Below are 17,299 nucleotides of genomic sequence, written 5' to 3'. Positions count from 1 at the left end.
TTAAACTCTGGAATTTTTTGCCAGGGGATGTGGTTAGTGCAGTTAGTGTAGCTGGGTTTAAAAAAGGTTTGGATAAGTTCTTGGAGGAGAAGTCCATTACCTGCTATTAATCAAGTTGCTATTACTAGCAACCAGTGTGGGATATACTTAGTTTTTGGGTACTTGCCAGGTACTTGTAGCCTGGATTGGCCACTGTTTGAAACTGAGCTTGATAGACCCTTGGTCTGACCCAGTATGGCAATTTCTTATGTTCTTAGAGGCTAGGCACTTATTAAGTTGAATGGGTGTGCAATAAAATGGTGCTGACCTCCATGTCAGCCAGTGTCATTTTAACAGGAATCTCCTGGCAAAAGGAAGAAAAATTCTGCCTTTCTGTCCCGCAGTTCTGTTATCCTGGGAACTATGCTGATTGCTGCTGTGAATCATTAGACTTGATTAATATGACTCTGATTCTTCTGGGTCCAGATGCTCATGAAATCCTTTGCCAGTGGCACTCTGTAACCTTAAGCAGAGTAGCAGATAAGTATCTCATAATTATTTACCATACATCATTCTTTAAATGTACTTTTTTAAAATGTATGAGCTGCTTACATGTGGAAAATGGAACAAATCTGTTTATTCTTTAAAATTATTTTTCCAGTAATAATACTTAGATTGAATCCTGGAGTGTTTTAGTTATATTCAAGATGACATGCATGCATCACAGATGGCATAATAATGGGCAATTAATGTAATAATTAGTGGCAACAGGTCATTCAAACTTACATGAATGAAACAACCTAGGAACCATGCTATTACACAAGCATGTGCTACAAACAGTACATGAATTCATACTTATTAATCAAACATACACATACATATGTGCTAGTGTTTGAAAAAGGAGAAAAAAAAAGTTACTCAATTGCTCTGCACATTCTACCTAGTGCAAGATCCCCACCTGTGCATTCCTGCAGGAACTGAGACACCTTGCCGTCCACATTGGGAGGTGGATGATATCTTGGAGATAGGTTTCTTGGTTAATCACTGCACTATAAATAGGATTCTAACCATAAGTGGAGTTTGGGAGGACACTGGGGTGGTGGAGGGACAATACCCCATTAAATGTAAGGGGGCCAATCCAACATTTGATTGCAATGGTAGCAGGTGGTAGAAGCGATAGGGCATTTTTGTGACATGTGGGCAAGAGATTGAGCTAGCATGTGCTCTGCTCCCAGGTGGCCCCAAGCCCTCCTGGTTTCTGTATGGGATTTATTTATTTATTTGATGCTTTTTTATACCGGCATTCATGACAGTGTCATATCATGTCGGTTTACAGAAAACTAGAGAACAATAACCTTGAATACATTAACATAGTAAAGAAATAAAAAAAGTTACAATAAAACAGGGGTGAATAAAACTGGGGGAAGAAGAAGACAGAGCATAGGTAACTTGAAAATAAAGCCAGTTATTTGGAGAGTTCTACGAGTTCTAAAATATTCATTGTGGTGAATCGGGGGCCTTAGCTCTGGTAATCAGTGAATTTATGTAAAGGCTTGTTGAAATAACCAAGTCTTAAGCCTTTTTCTAAAAGTCAGTAAGCAGCGTTCTTGTCTAAGTTCAGGAGGAATAGTATTCCAAATGGTTGGACCCGCTGTAGAGAAGGCCCGTTCTCTTGTGGTTATGTGGTGAGTTGTTTTGGTTGGAGGGGCGTGTAGGGATCCTCTGTAGGCCACTGTATACCCTTTTCCACTGAGAAAATTGTCCATTTAATCCTACTCTCTGTTTCCTATCTTTTAACCAGTTTGTAAACCATGAAAGGACATCACCACCTAGCACATGACTTTTTAATTTTCTTAGAAGCCTCTCATGAGGAACTTTGTCAAACGCCTTCTGAAAGTCCAAATACACTACATCCACCGGTTTACCTATATCTACATGTTTATTAACCCCTTCAAAAAAGTGAAGCAGATTTGTGAGGTAAGACTTGCCTTTGGTAAAGCCATGCTGACTTTGTTCCATTAAACCATGTCTTTCTATGTGTTCTGTGATTTTGATCTTTAGAACACTTTCTACTATTTTTCCTGGCACTGAAATCAGGCTAACCGGTCTGTAGTTTCCCGGATCACCCCTGGAGCCCTTTTTAAATATTGGGGTTACATTAGCCACCGTCCAGTCTTCAGGTACAATGGATGATTTTAATGATAGGTTACAAATTTTAACTAACAGATCTGAAATTTCATTTTTGACTTCCTTTAGAACTCTTTGAAGTCAGAGACTCTGTGGGTTGCCCTAAACAATTTCCCCTCAAACTCAGAGCTGATATTTATCCTAAAGATGTTGAGTTCCATATTCAAAAAATCCAAAACAAGCCCCAAACAACTCAGAAATCTGAGGTAACTATAACAACGTCAAAAAACACACCACACTGTTCCTCAAAATTAATCTCCGGATAAAAAGATAAGTAAAAACGGCTCTCATCAGATTTTTTGAATTGAGATATGGTGTACAAGATGTGACCCGATTTAAGGATCTTCACGGGTTGGGGCTATGTTTTCATAAAAAACAAAATGTTACAAAAAATGGACATATAAAAATGAGATAAAAATATAAGTAAATAAAAGTGGACCAAAAGGATATACAACTTATCATTTGGTTTAAAGTGTTCCCATGAAGGTCCTACAAAAATAGCTGACTGAATGTGAAAAAATATATTGAGTTCCATATTCAGCCATTATGTGCCTCAGCAAGTTAGCTGGATAAACCTAACTGACTAACTTAACCTGTATATTCAGAGGCATGGGTGCACTACTTTGCTTGTAAGTCCTGGTCATTGCATTTTTACATTATTGAACAGAGAAGTGATGAGTGACTGTTGCATTGAAGCTCTCCATCTCTCAGTCCTTGACTAGTTTTTTTGTTTTGAGGGAATCCATGGCCTTATGTACATATATGGAATCTAGGCTTCCATGAACAAGGTGAACACCAGGGATTAATAGAGAGCAGGGAAATGAGTTAGAATAACATAGAATAACAGGCAATTTTATGTTAGGCTGTGCTACAGCTTGGACCCTGTAGGATATATGAGTCTATAGTAGATTAAAAATTTTAACTGATAACCTTATGATATGAATTCATTAGTTTTTAGGGAGCAGTTGTGTATATTTTTGTGATGTAATAAATCCGTTTTATTGTAGCAGCATAAATATACAAGATTTAATATGGTACAGATATTTTCTCTCTTTTGTTTTTGTTTTAAATTTGTTACAGAGTAAAGCACTGTGATGAAAGATACACAGAGCATATGCATTATTTCCAAGTCAACTTTGCACTTGTCAATTACACAATTGTCAAACTAATTAACCCAGCTAAAAGGTAATTAAGCCAGTCTTATCTCACTCCTTAGCTGTTTGTGGATCACACTCCTACAGAAAACCAGGACCTGGCTCAACACACTATGGAGAAAATCCAACAAATCCCCATGCAGGAACCTGAAAGTCTCATAGAAGTTTCCGTGAGATATGTCAGCCAAAACAGGGTAAAGAAGTTCATAGGCTTTAGGTCTTTCAAGAGATAAGTGACAAGGTAGCTTCTCCAAATTTAATAGAGCAGACTGGACTGAGTACAGAACTGAGTCTTTCTTGCAGGTTCACAGGTATAATGAGCAATAGTCAACATTCTGGAAGCAAATCTCACAGTCTCTAATTCTGGGGCATAAAATTCCTTAGCAGAAGTTCTTTGGGAAAATCCACAATCTGTATAATTCATTTCCATAGGATTCAACATTCATCTTGATTGAATGTCACCACCACCTATAGACACAGGATTGATGAGATGCAAATGATGTAATCTGAGTCCAGATGCATATGAATATTCTCATGAAGTTCAGTAGCAGGCATCAGATGAATAATACCTATCCATAGCTGGCTTTATGGCTAGATATACAATTTTCACCAAGGACAGGTTCACAGTTCTTGTCCAAGTTTCCCCTCGCACGTTCAGGCTGATACAGTAAAGTTCGCGGGAGAGCAGGCGAGCGCCTGCTGTCCTGTGCGTGCGATTCAGTAAACTAAAATATTTAAATTAGGGCCGGCGGTAAAAAGAGGCGCTAGAGACTCTAGCGCGTCCCTAGCGCCTCTTTTTGGACAGGAGCGATGGCTGTCAGTGGGTTTGACTGCCGACACTCAATTTTGCCAGCGTCGGTTCTCGAGCCCGCTGACAGCCATGGGTTCGGAAACCGGACACCAGCAAAATTGAGCATCTAGTTTTCGAGCCGCGGGCCGATTTCAATTTTTTTTTTTTTTTAACTTTCAGGACCTCGGACTTAATATTGCCATGATATTAAGTCAGAGGGTGCACAGAAAAGCAGTTTTTACTGCTTTTCTGTGCACTTTCCTGGTGCTGGCAGAAATTAGCGCCTATCTTTGGGAAGGCGCTAATTTCTGAAAGTTATGGGGTAGATTTTCAAATTGCGCGATTTGGCGTACTTTTGTTGGCGCATCAGGCGCAAACAAAAGTACGCTGGATTTTAGTAGATACGCGCGTAGCCGCGCGTATCCGCTAAAATCCGGGATCGGCGCGCACAAGGCTATCGATTCCGTATAGCCGGCGCGCGCCGAGCCGCGCAGCCTACCTCCGTTCCCTCCGAGGCCGCTCCAAAATCGGAGCGGCCTCGGAGGGAATTCTCTAACTCCTTCCCCTCCCTTCTTCTACCTAACCCACCCGCCCGGCCCTGTCTAAACCCCCCCTTACCGTTGTCGGGGGATTTACGCCTCCCGGAGGGAGACGTAAATCCCCGCGCGCTGGGACGCAACCTGGGGGTGGGTCCGGAGGGCGCGGCCACGCCCCCGGGCCCGCCTCCAAAACGCTACGGCCCGCCCCAAAACGCCGCGCGGTTTGGGCCCACGCCCCCGACACGCCCCCCCTCAGACAACCCCGGGACTTACGCGAGTCCCGGGGTCTGCGCGCACCGGTAGGCCTATTGAACATAGGCGCACCGGCGCGCAGGGCCCTGCTCGCCTAAATCCGCCCTGATTTAGGCGGATTTAGGCGAGCAGGGCTCTGAAAATCTGCCCCAAAATGTGCGGCTTGGCTGCACATTTTACTTTCTGTATCGCGCGGGAATGACTAATAGGGCCATCAACATGCATTTGCATGTTGTGGGCGCTATTAGTCTCGGGGGGGGGGGGGGTTGGACATGCATTTTCGACGCACTATTACCCTTTACTGAATAAGTGGTAAAGCTAGCGCGTCGAAAACGCGCGTCCAAATGCAGGTTAACAGTGCGCTCCACCGGAGCGCACTGTACTGTATTGGCCTGATTGTGAGGTGTGGAGGTGCTGAAAATGTCTGATATGGAAGAACAATTGTAGTTTATTCTCCTCTGTGTGAGTCATAGTTTCAAATGAAGTTGCCAAGATCATCACATGGCTGAAGGCTCCATCTCTGTGATGCTTAGTCTGCACGTTTGTTCAGTTTGTATGCATACCTGCAGGCCTCAAGCTCTAAATATCTGTATCCAAGTTCTAACTACCTGTTTATTGTAAGACATCAACTTGTCATTGTTATTGTTTAGAATGTAAACCGAATTGATTAGTAATTATGTTACTGGAAAATCGGTATATAAAAGTGCTAAATAAATAAATAAATCTTTGTTTAGGGTCATTTGCATTTATTTTACAGCCCTGTGACTGACAGTACACATTGTCTGTAAAGTCCAATTATTAAGGATGGCCAGGCTTCAGCTTTAATACCAAAGCAGCCATTTACACTCTTCATGGCAGCAGACACACTTGTACATATGAACACATCCACATGTATGTCTTGCCATTGACAGGCCCTGCAAGGCATGCTGTTACAGTTCGTTAGAGATTGGGTGGATCATGTTCAGAGCCATTGATGGCTTCCTCTTTGAAACAAAGCTGGCCTTTAAACTATGGCTTTTGTCAGCAACTTTACTGAGAGATTCGGACTCCAAACACTCTAGGACATTATGCCTTGCATTTCTTTTCCTTTATTAATTGGACCAGTCCACATCCTTAATCTTGGCAACAAATGCAGATTTGGATCAAGCTAGAGTTAGCATTGAGGTGATACTATATTTTATTAATATGCTGAGGGAGCTTGGGCATTCTCTGTGATTTGTTCTATTTTTCCTTCACAGGTTGGTTTTAGATTCCTGGCTGTGTGTCACCATCTGGACTATGGGCTATGATTATAATCATGACTGCCCTTCACATGAAGTGATTATATCCATACGTGTATGATTTCTCCTTTGTTCCTAACAAGGTGCGCACGCATCTACACACCATTACAATTATACCTCTTTGGCTATTACTGCTCTAGCTGACTAGCAGACTGCATTAATAAAGCTTCAAGTGATCACATGGCATGTGTCATGAAATGCTGTATACCTGTTAGCATTTTTTTTTGCACAATCTACGTGCACCTTTAGCCTTCTGGATATAGTGAAGAGGTTGAGTGTGCTGAATGCCACCAATTATCCAGGTCTGTATCCACCAGGATTGAATATGCCTGTATATGATAGGCAAAGAGTAGCTATTTTGCCTGGATGCTAAGTATAAAGGGGCAGTGCTTGTCAAACCTAATATGACAAGATATATTAATGCTTGGGCAGTGCACCAAGGTGTTAAGACAAACTGCTGTAATTATTGGGAAGATAGGCCCCCTACCTACATCATTTTATTGGCAGCATATTTATTTATTTATTTATTTATTTATTTAACAGTTTTTATATACCGATGATTGTTGGGAACATCTCATCGGTTGACAATGAACAAAATGCAGCAACAAGCTTTACAGAGAACATAGAACTGAAAATGGGGGGGGGGGGGGGTAGGGAGTAGGGGTAGGGCGAATTGGAGGAATAAATTAAACGATAACAATTAACAAGGCATATAGATGAGGGTAAAGCATATGCAGAGACCATAGATGCAGTCTATGTTACATCTATGTTGAAGAGGCATAAAATAAAGCTGCAGATCTGCATGCCATCAATGCATTGCACTGATGAAGGAAACATTAGATATTATAAGATCTTTGCAGTATAGGAAGAAAATGTGCACAATGGAATACAGTCTGTACCGCTATATGACATATTTCTGGACACCTTTCTACAAAGAGAGCTGTTTGGTGTTGCTGCTTATACCTTTTGTGCGAGACCCGCCTTATTTCTTTTAAACTAGAGCCTCTGTGTATATTACTTCAGAAAGAAAGTGATCCGGCTAACCTAGCTAGATATTCGATTAAGTTAGCTGGAAATCTTAGCCCCTCCTTGGAAAGCCTATAAAATGCCCCCTTATTATCTGGCTAAATTATAGCAGGATAAGTAGTTATTTGGCTACAATTTAGCCAGATAAGTAACTGAATATGCCATATTTGCCATTTAGATGGATAACTTTTGAGTTATCCTTCTAAATAGCTTTTGGATATCTACCTCCTTGTATTTTATGTGTTTGGGTTGGTGAAGGAAAAGTTATGTATGTCTTTCAGCATTTTAAGGCATGCCCTGGAGGCAATTATAGGAGGAATTGTAGAGAGATATCTCATCTTTTACCACTGAATCACCAAATATGAATCATAATAGCCAAGAAATGTACAGGCCAAATACTGACAGGCCCCCAAAAGCACTGCTCAGCAAGAGAAAGAACCTTTGCCCATATGAACTATAAAACAGCACTGTCACAGCTCAGTAGCATAAGAAGAGACCTTACCCTGCTACACTGAAGGTTACTTTATCTAAATCTGCCTGTTTGTAAGTGTCTGTATAAATAAAAAAGAAGACAACCTAAGATCCTAAGCAGGAGTCATGGATCGGCCAACAGAGTCCAGGAGGATGGGGGCTATTACGTCGGCTGGCCACGATACCCATGACCGCCCCCCCCCCCCCCTTACCCTTCGCTGCCTTCCCGGGGACAGGCTTCGGCCTTGTCATGACGTGGAGGGAGCGCCTCCAGCGCTGCTCTCCTTGCGACAGCCCTGCCTGCTGCCGTCAGCCTTGTGGCGCGGCAGAGACGCCACCGCCGCTCCCTAGGCACGCGCCTGTCTAGATTATTTAAAGGTCCTGCAGCATGCTAGACTGCCGGCCCTTCCCGCAGTGACGTCCCGGGGCCTGGTATATAAGGCTGGGCCCAGACTTTGTTAGTTGCCTTCGCAACAGGTCATCTTGCTATTCATTGCCTCCTGGTGATTGCCCGTTTTTCTGATTTCCTTCTCCATTCTGCGTTCCTGATTCCTTGCCCTTCTTCTGACTGACTCCTGGACCTGACCTCTGCTTTGCCCAACTATGCCTGATCTTCTCCGAGCAACGACCTCTGCATTGCCTGACTACGCCATTGCCTTTCTCTGAGCCACGACCTTTGCATTGCCTGACTTCGTCATTCCCTTTCTCTGAGCCATGACCTCTGCATTCCCTGACTACGCTGTTGCCTCTCTCCAAGCCCAGACCTCTGCACCGCCGGGCTACGCCGATGCCTCTCTCCAAGCCCAGACCTCTGCATTGCCAGACTGCACCGATGCCTCTCTCCAAGCCCAGACCTCTGCATTGCCCAACTACGCCGTTGCTTCTCTCCAGTCTACGTCCTGGACTTGGCCTACTCAGGCTTTGGCTTGTTCTTACTTGTTCGCCCCCTGTCTGACTTTGCTCCTATTGGTGCCCGGGTCTCCAGGAATCCGACTCGTCCAGTACAGACTTCTCCATTCCACGGCTGCTGTCTCTTGGTTGACCTCCCTTCAACGACAACATACCGGAGGCCCACCTAAGTCCAGCCGGCCTCTGTACCCAAAGGCTCAACCCACGGGGATCGAGGGCTGGTATTGCTGAAGCAATGGTCAGCCTCCGTTTTCAGCCCACTCCACCTGCCGACAGTGGGGACCCATAGGATCCCTCCTACAGGGTAGCATCAACCCCACCTCGGTCCAAGGGTCCACCTCTGGCGCAAACAGGGGCAGTCTGAGACAGAGAAAAAAAACACACTCTGGCATACAGATGTGGCAGTTTTCCCCCTGAAAAAATGGGGAGGGGAAAAAGACCTACCATGTAGCAGGACCCCCCCTGAAGAAGACAGGGAGGGGTAAAAGACCTGCAATGCTGCAAAGACCCTCCCCCCACCATGTGATTATGCATGAGCCTATGTATATTCATCAACTAAAAAGTATAAGGCAGAGGGGCAAATAAGGAGAAGGGGAGCAAGACCCAGAAGGTGCAAACCCTGAGAGCGACCCCAAAATCAGAGAAGGGACCCCTGAGAGAAAAGAAAGGGGAACCTGATGCAGTCCAGCACCCCCTGCTATCAAGGAGGGAGAATACTAGGTGTGACCAAGAGACCGGGACAGGAGACCAAAGAGAGGAGACACCCTGCTCAGGTGTGGAGAATGACATGAAGTCAGAGACGATGAGGGGTGAGAGCAAGCCCCAGACAGCCCGACAAGTACCAGACCCAAAAGCTAGTCTCCTTCCCAGATCACAGCTGATAGCTCTGCCATAAACCATCCCAGAGTCAAGCCTCCTTGCCTGCTCACACTCTCCAGCTCTCCAACCAGAGTCTGCTTCAGAGGTAAATAGGGGAGATCGCCTGAAGCTGTACCGGGGTAAGTAAGTTAGCCATAAGTTAATATATTAGGCAGGCTAAGGTTTATGGCATGTTGTTACCACCCATGATGCAGAACCTTTTTTTTAGGGAAAACTGGTGCTTAGAGGCCATGATGTTAGAGACAGGAATTGTTATTTTCTAAATGCTAAACCCTGCCAAATCTAATAAATAAGCCTGTCTGAGGGGAATACATAAATATTGCCTTTTCTTGACTTAGGACCGTGAAGTAAGGTGGGAGGACAATTGGAAGTGTCCTGTAGCAGACAGGCCCCTGCACTCCTAAACTTGCTTACAGCCTCCATCAGTGCTGTAGCTTTACAGAAACTTTATATTCTGAGGGGGGTTTCCACATTGGCTTTCTTTTATTTTCCCTGACTTCAGTGCCGGGAAAAATAGTGGAAACTATTCAAGATCAAAATCGTAGAGCATATAGAAAGACATGATTTAATGGGACCCAGTCAACATGGATTTACCCAAGGGAAGTCTTGCCTAACAACCGGTAGATATAGTGTATTTGGATTTTCAGAAGGCATTTGACAAAGTCCCTCATGACAGGCTTCTACGAAAATTAAAAAGGCATGGAACAGGAGGCAATGTCCTTTCGTGGATTACAAACTGGTTAAAAGACAGGAAACAGAGAGTAGGATTAAATGGTCAATTTTCTCAGTGGAAAAGGGTAAACAGTGGAGTGCCTCAGGGATCTGTACTTGGACCAGTGCTTTTCAATATATATATAAATGATCTGGAAAGGAATACGACGAGTGAGGTTATCAAATTTGCGGATGATACAAAATTATTCAGAGTAGTTAAATCACAAGCAGACTGTAATACATTACAGGAGGACCTTGCAAGACTGGAAGATTGGGCATCCAAATGGCAGATGAAATTTAACGTGAACAAGTGCAAGGTGTTGCATATAGGGAAAAATAACCCTTGCTGTAGTTACACGATGTTTGGTTCCATATTAGGAGCTACCACCCAGGAAAAAGATCTAGGCATCATAGTGGATAATACTTTAAAATTTTCGGCTCAGTGTGCTGCAGCAGTCAAAAAAGCAAATAGAATGTTAGGAATTATTAGGAAGGGAATGGTTAATTGAACGGAAAATGTCATAATGCCTCGGTATCGCTCCATAGTGAGACCGCACCTTGAATACTGTGTACAATTCTGGTCGCCGCATCTCAAAAAAGATATAGTTGCAATGGAGAAGGTACAGAGAAGGGCAACCAAAATGATAAAGGGGATGGAACAGCTCCCCTATGAGGAAAGGCTGAAGAGGTTGGGGCTGTTCAGCTTGGAGAAGAGATGGCTGAGGGGGATATGATAGAGGTCTTTAAGATCATGAGAGGTCTTGAACGAGTAGATGTGACTCGGTTATTTACACTTTCGAATAATAGAAGGACTAGGGGGCATTCCATGAAGTTAGCAAATAGCACATTTAAGACTAATCAGAGAAAATTATTTTTCACTCAACGCACAATAAAGCTCTGGAATTTGTTGCCAGGGGATGTGGTTAGTGCAGTTAGTGTAGCTGGGTTCAAAAAAGGTTTGGATACGTTCTTGGAGGAGAAGTCCATTAATGGTTATTAATGAGTTATACTTAGGGAATAGCCACTAGGGATGTGAATCGTTTTTTGACGATTTAAAATATCGTCCGATATATTTTAAATCGTCAAAAATCGTTAGGGCCACGATACAATACCAATTCCCCCGATTTATCGTCAAAAAATCGTAAATCGGGGGAAGGGGGAGGGCAGGAAAACCGGCACACTAAAACCCCCTAAAACCCACCCCCGACCCTTTAAATTAAATCCCCCACCCTCCCGAACCCCCCCCCCAAATGCCTTAAATTACCTGGGGGTCCAGCGGCACACTAAAACCCCCTAAAACCCACCCCCAGCACACTAAAATCCCCTAAAACCCACCCCGACCCTTTAAATTAAATCCCCCACCCCAAATGCCTTAAATTACCTGGGGGTCCGTAGCGGCGGTCCGTAGCTTAAATTACCCCCGGGTCCGTAGCTAAATCAGGGGAAGGGGGAGAGCAGGAAATCCGGCACACTAAATCGTGGTGTCTTCAGCCGGCGCCATTTTGCAAAATGGCCGCCACAAAATGGCGGCGGCCATAGACCAATACGATTCGATGCAGGAGGTCATTCCGGACCCCCGCTGGACTTTTGGCAAGTCTTGTGGGGGTCAGGAGGCCCCCCCAAGCTGGCCAAAAGTTTCTGGGGGTCCAGCGGGGGCCCTGGAGCGATCTCCTGCCGCGAATTTCCGTACGGAAAATGGCGCCGTCAGGAGATCGACTGCAGGAGGTCGTTCAGCGGGGGTCGGAACCCTCGCTGAACGATGGATGTGGTTGCTAATGATGTTCTCCTTAGCAACCACATCCATCCACACCGTGAAGATGTATAGGAAACCATAAATTTGACTGTTGTTCAATATTAATTTAAGTCTACAATAATAGTGGGTATTAGTTTTCCATTAGGTTAGCAGTAACTCTAAGAAATTTAGGAGTTTATTACATCATTTAAAGCTCAAATGTTATGAAATGCCTACAGCCCCGTATCACATTAATAAAAGTCTCAGAGCACTGCACTAATGAACAGTGCCGCAGAAACAAAGTACTGACTAGTAAACGTGGCTTTTTAGCCACACAAAACCGCGTTCATCAGCCACATTCAAAAACACCAATCAAAAGCTTAAAACTAGGAGAAGCATCTAATGAATATGGCTAAGTCACATGTTGACAACAGATCGGACCCAGCAGACTTACAGTCCTCCACCAGGTCCGACACACAAAAACCTCGAGTAGTGAACATCAGGATTAAAACGGAGCACTTTTAAGAGAGCACGAAACAGATAGCAGATTGGTATACAAATGTGGCTTAAATGATTCGCCCCAGAAACTCAGCACAGTATCCGATTAAAGGTCAAGGAAAAGAGCATCGTGGACAGCTAATCTACAGAGAGGCGCGGCACAAGCGCCCCGCCCGGGAAACGCCCACTAGCACTGACACCTAATGAGTCAGAAGCAGTATGAATGGGCGCGGCACAAGCGCCCCGCCCAGGAAACGCCCACCAGCACCGACACCTAATGAGTCAGAAGCAGTATGAGCGGACGTGGTACGCACAGGTTCACCACCAGGTCCGCCCGAGACAAGGAGGAAACTAGTTGCTAATCAGATGAAGTTCTCCATCAGGTCCTCTAAAGCCGCGCATATGAAACTATGCAAAACCACTGAAATCAATACCAGTTAAACACGGTTACAAGTCAACACAATATATAATACGTTGCTAAGATGTTTATCCATCGAGTTTTGATTATAATAAGGGTCCAGCATCGTATATGAGAGTTAGAATAGAATTAATGAGTCTCATAACACACACCTGAGATAGCCTCGTTCTGGCCAGAGAGGGTGGTGTACTTCCCAGGCAGGCTTATAAGAACAGTGAGAATAGAGTAGACGCCCAGGCAAACACAGAAGGCGTCGCACGAGAGACAGCAGAAGCTTTTGACAAGTAAGTTTTTCATGAAAGGTGGGTAAGAATTAGAGAGTTATGAATGAATGTGACACAAAGTTTTTGATGTTTAATTAAATACCTTTATATATTGAAGGACTTTAGAATGCTGTGAACCCTACATAGGACACAGCACACTCTCCCATAGTCCCTGAAGCAGGCACCCGTGCCGAAACATGGCCCGTGTCGGACAAGCAGCTCCGTACCCATGAGACATCAACAAAGGCGACGACCTTGATAAGTATGACGTAAGACTAGCAGTGGGTCGGAAAAGCAGCAGGGGAGAAGGGATTTTAAGAAAAATCACACGAAAGAGCACCTTTAAAAAATATTTTTGACCTTAATAAAAGAATAATAGACGGAGGCAAAAGAAAGGATAACTGCAAATCGGTTATCCTCATCGAAAACCTCCGTACAAGATTACCACCACACAAGGATTCCCTTGTATGTTCGAGTTGGTGAATTGTTGAAAAGGGAAAGAGGTTGGTTAGCGATTAATTGCATCAGTAGCATGGGTTCTTCTTAGTGTTTGGGTAATTGCCAGGTTCTTGTGGCCTGGTTTTGGCCTCTGTTGGAAACAGGATGCTGGGCTTGATGGACCCTTGGTCTGACCCAGCATGGCAATTTCTTATGTCTTTTCTATACAACTTTCAGTAGCAACAGGACATCTTGGGCCAGGTGACCAGGGTGTGGAAAGACTTGTTCTTCACATGGACTTCCTTGCAGCACCTGCTCCCATTCCAGCACCTGCACCTCTGCCTAGCCTCCCCTGTGCAGGGGCACCAGCACTTCGACTACCACCACCATCCTGCTTCAGTGGGGACCCTCATGAGTGCAGAGGCTTTATCAATCAGTGCCATATGCATTTTACACTTCAGGCAATGCTCTTCCCGACTAATAAGACCAAGGTCATGTTTATCCTGTCTCTGCTTGGGAGTACCGCCCTGACTGTGTGAACAAAAAGATCCGATGTTAGACCTGGATTGTTTTCTTCAAGATTTCTGTCTGGCCTTTGATGAGCCTGGCTGTCCCACCTCTGCCGCCTCTGAACTCTTGCAGATTTGTCGGCAAGCTCTCATGCATTTCAGGAGACTCTCATGCATTTCAGGAGACTAGCATCTGGGGAGACGACCACCTCACAGTCATCTTCTATCAGGTGCTATCTGATTCCATTAAGGATGAACTCACCGGACGAGACCCACCCAATACCTTGGAGGACCTGATCCACCATCTGCACTTTTGGGAGAGGGCCAGGGAAAGGGTCCAGAATCGTTGGCCACTACATCTGGCTCCCAATTTCCAGCATCCAGTCATCCCTGCTAGGCTTCCAGAACCTAGGGTAACCACTCATGGAATCCATGCAGGTGGATCATCTGTGGATCTCTCTCTCTCAAGGAATGCCAACATCACCATCAGCACAATCTGTGCATCTACTGTGCCAGCCTGGGGCACTATGCAGCCCATTGTCCCCTCAAGGTGGGAAATTCTTGGACCTAGGCATGGTGGGAGAGGCCACCCTAGGTTACCTGGGCACCTCTCCGCAGATTCTACTTCCTATCACCCACATTTTCAAAGCATTATGCTTGTAAAATCTAGGACGCACGTGGCTGGGCTGTGTGCGCACCAAGCACATTTTAGAAATAGCCCGACCATGCACGTACGTGCAGAAGTGCCAGGCCAATGAAAAGGGACAGGACGGGGGAGCGGTCTAGGTGGAGGACGCGGGGAGGGGTGGGGGCTAACTGGGATAGTGATCATTAGGCCCTGTCCCAGGGAAGTGCGCGCCAGCAGTGGGCCGGCGTGCTGAAGTTACTTCTGCTCTGAAGGAGCAGTAAGGTAAAAAAGAAAAAAAATTTGACTCCCACGGACTGGGAGGGAACTGGGCAAAGGCCCGATCGTGTTGCCGTGCATACTTTACAAAATGTCCCCCCTGCACATGCGAGACGCCACTCGCTCGCACATGCGCATGCGGATATTAAAATCAGCGTGCATGTGTGCAAGGGAATCGTATTTTATAACATGCGTATGCCGACGCGCGTATGTTATAATATAGCCGTGTCCTAGTGCACGCACTGGGAACCGCATGAACATGGGCACCTGTGAGGGCTTTCAAAAATTGACCCCTGTTTTCTTGGTTCTTCGGGAAGTTAGAATACACCTTCAAGCCTTACTGGCCACCAGTGTCGCCAGAAACTGTATTGAGGAATCTATCATACGCAAATGTTGAATCCCCATGGAAGCCATATGGCTAGCCCTTATGGTGTCCTCAGTTTCTCGAGAACCTCTACCAGGGAGGATTACTCAAACTACCTTGCCTCTAACCATAAATACTGGCTTCCTATATCAGGAATAACTCCAGCTATACATCCTACCATCAGAAATCAACCAGGTAATCCTAGGAGTGGCTGGTCCAACACTCCCCCCAGATTGAATGGGAAACACTGCAGCTAACCACATGGGGCCCCGAATCTCATGAACAATCCTGGCTCATGTTTGACCCTTGACTCTTAGTCTCTTGAGCTCTATTCCTGTGATACCCAAGCTTCCAGGGGCCTACATTGCTTTCACAATCATCTTTAGTAAGAAACCGGCAAATTCCTTACCACCATATCGTGGATATGACTGTCCTATTTATCTAGTCCCAGGAATGATGCCTCCTCGGGAAAGGGTGTATCTGCTGTCCCCCCAGAAATGGAAGCCATGTCCCTCCACATTCAAGACAATCTAGAGACGGGCTTTACTAGACCTTTTTCATAGGAGAAAAGATTGAATCCTTGCACCCCTGCATCGATTATCAGGGGATCAACGCCATTACAAAGAAGAACCGGTACCCCCCTACTGCTTATCACCGAGCTTTCTGATTGCATGAAAGGGGCTCAGATCTTCACCAAACTGGACCTAAGAGGGGCTTATAACCTGATCCGGATCCGAGAGGGCGTTGAATGGAAAATGCTTTTAATATCTGGGATGGACATTATGAGTACTTGGTTATGCCCTTTGGGCTGTGTCACGCCCCATTCATTTTTCAAGCCATGGTGAATGAAGTATTCCAGGACCTCTATATTTGCATGTTTTCATGTATTTGGATGCTATTCTCATCTTTTCCAAGACACTAGACCAACACCGAAGACATGTCAAACAGCTCTTGCAATGCTTACGGGAATATCAACTTTACGCCAAATTGGAAAAGTGTTCCTTGAAGCAAGAAACGTACCCTTTCTTGGTTATATCATTTCATGGTGGGACTCCATATGGAACCTGATAAGTTGAAGGCAATCCGCAACTGGCCTCAGTCAGTGGGGCTCAAAGCCCTACAGAGGTTCTTGGGGTTCGCAAATTACTATCACCAGTTCATCCATGGGTATTCTTCATTGGCAGCTCCGCTCACTGCCCTAACCAAAAAAGGTACTGATACCCATAACTGGACTCACGAGGTGAAATAGACCTTATAACATCTAAACAAGAGTTTACCAAGAACCCATGTCTAGAGGACCCAGACCCAACCCTTCCATTCACCCTTGAGTTAGATGCCTCTGTCCTCAGAGTGTGGGCTGTCTTCTTGCAACGCTGAAGGGCTTTTGTTAACCTGTGCCTACTTCTCCAAGAGAGAGAAATTACACCACAGGGGATCATGAACTCCTTGCAATCAAATTGGCTGTGGAGGAATGGCGCCACCTTCTAGAAGGAGACAGACATATGTGACTAATTTTAAGAGACCACAAAAATCTGGAGTATTTAAAACCGGCTCAATGCCTAAATCCACGTCAACCTAGATGGTCCCTGTTCGTCAATTTGAATTCAACCTGCATTTCTGACCAGCCAAGAAAAACAGGCAGACCAACACTCTATCTAGATCCTTTGATACAGACAGCTCCCTAGTCCCACTGCATTATGTCATCAGCCCTATAAGGATCATGATTTCTACCACCACCATCATACCCACACGGAAGACAGTGGTCCCCCAACACATGCGGGAATAAGTTCTTAGATGGCAGCATGACTCATGCTTGGCTGGACACCCAGGGATTCTTTGCACTAAACAGCTCCTTTCTCACCACTATTGGTGGCCTCAGTGGGAAACTGATATCAAAAGGTATGTGGACTCCTGTCCCAACTGTGCAGTGAACAAGAGCTGAAGAACTCATCCATGGGGGCTACTTCAACCCCTGAATGCATCCAAGAGGGCTCCT

The sequence above is a fragment of the Rhinatrema bivittatum genome, chromosome 6, assembly GCF_901001135.1.
Source record: "Rhinatrema bivittatum chromosome 6, aRhiBiv1.1, whole genome shotgun sequence".
Taxonomy (NCBI): domain Eukaryota; kingdom Metazoa; phylum Chordata; class Amphibia; order Gymnophiona; family Rhinatrematidae; genus Rhinatrema; species Rhinatrema bivittatum.
This window is presented reverse-complemented; position numbering follows the sequence as displayed.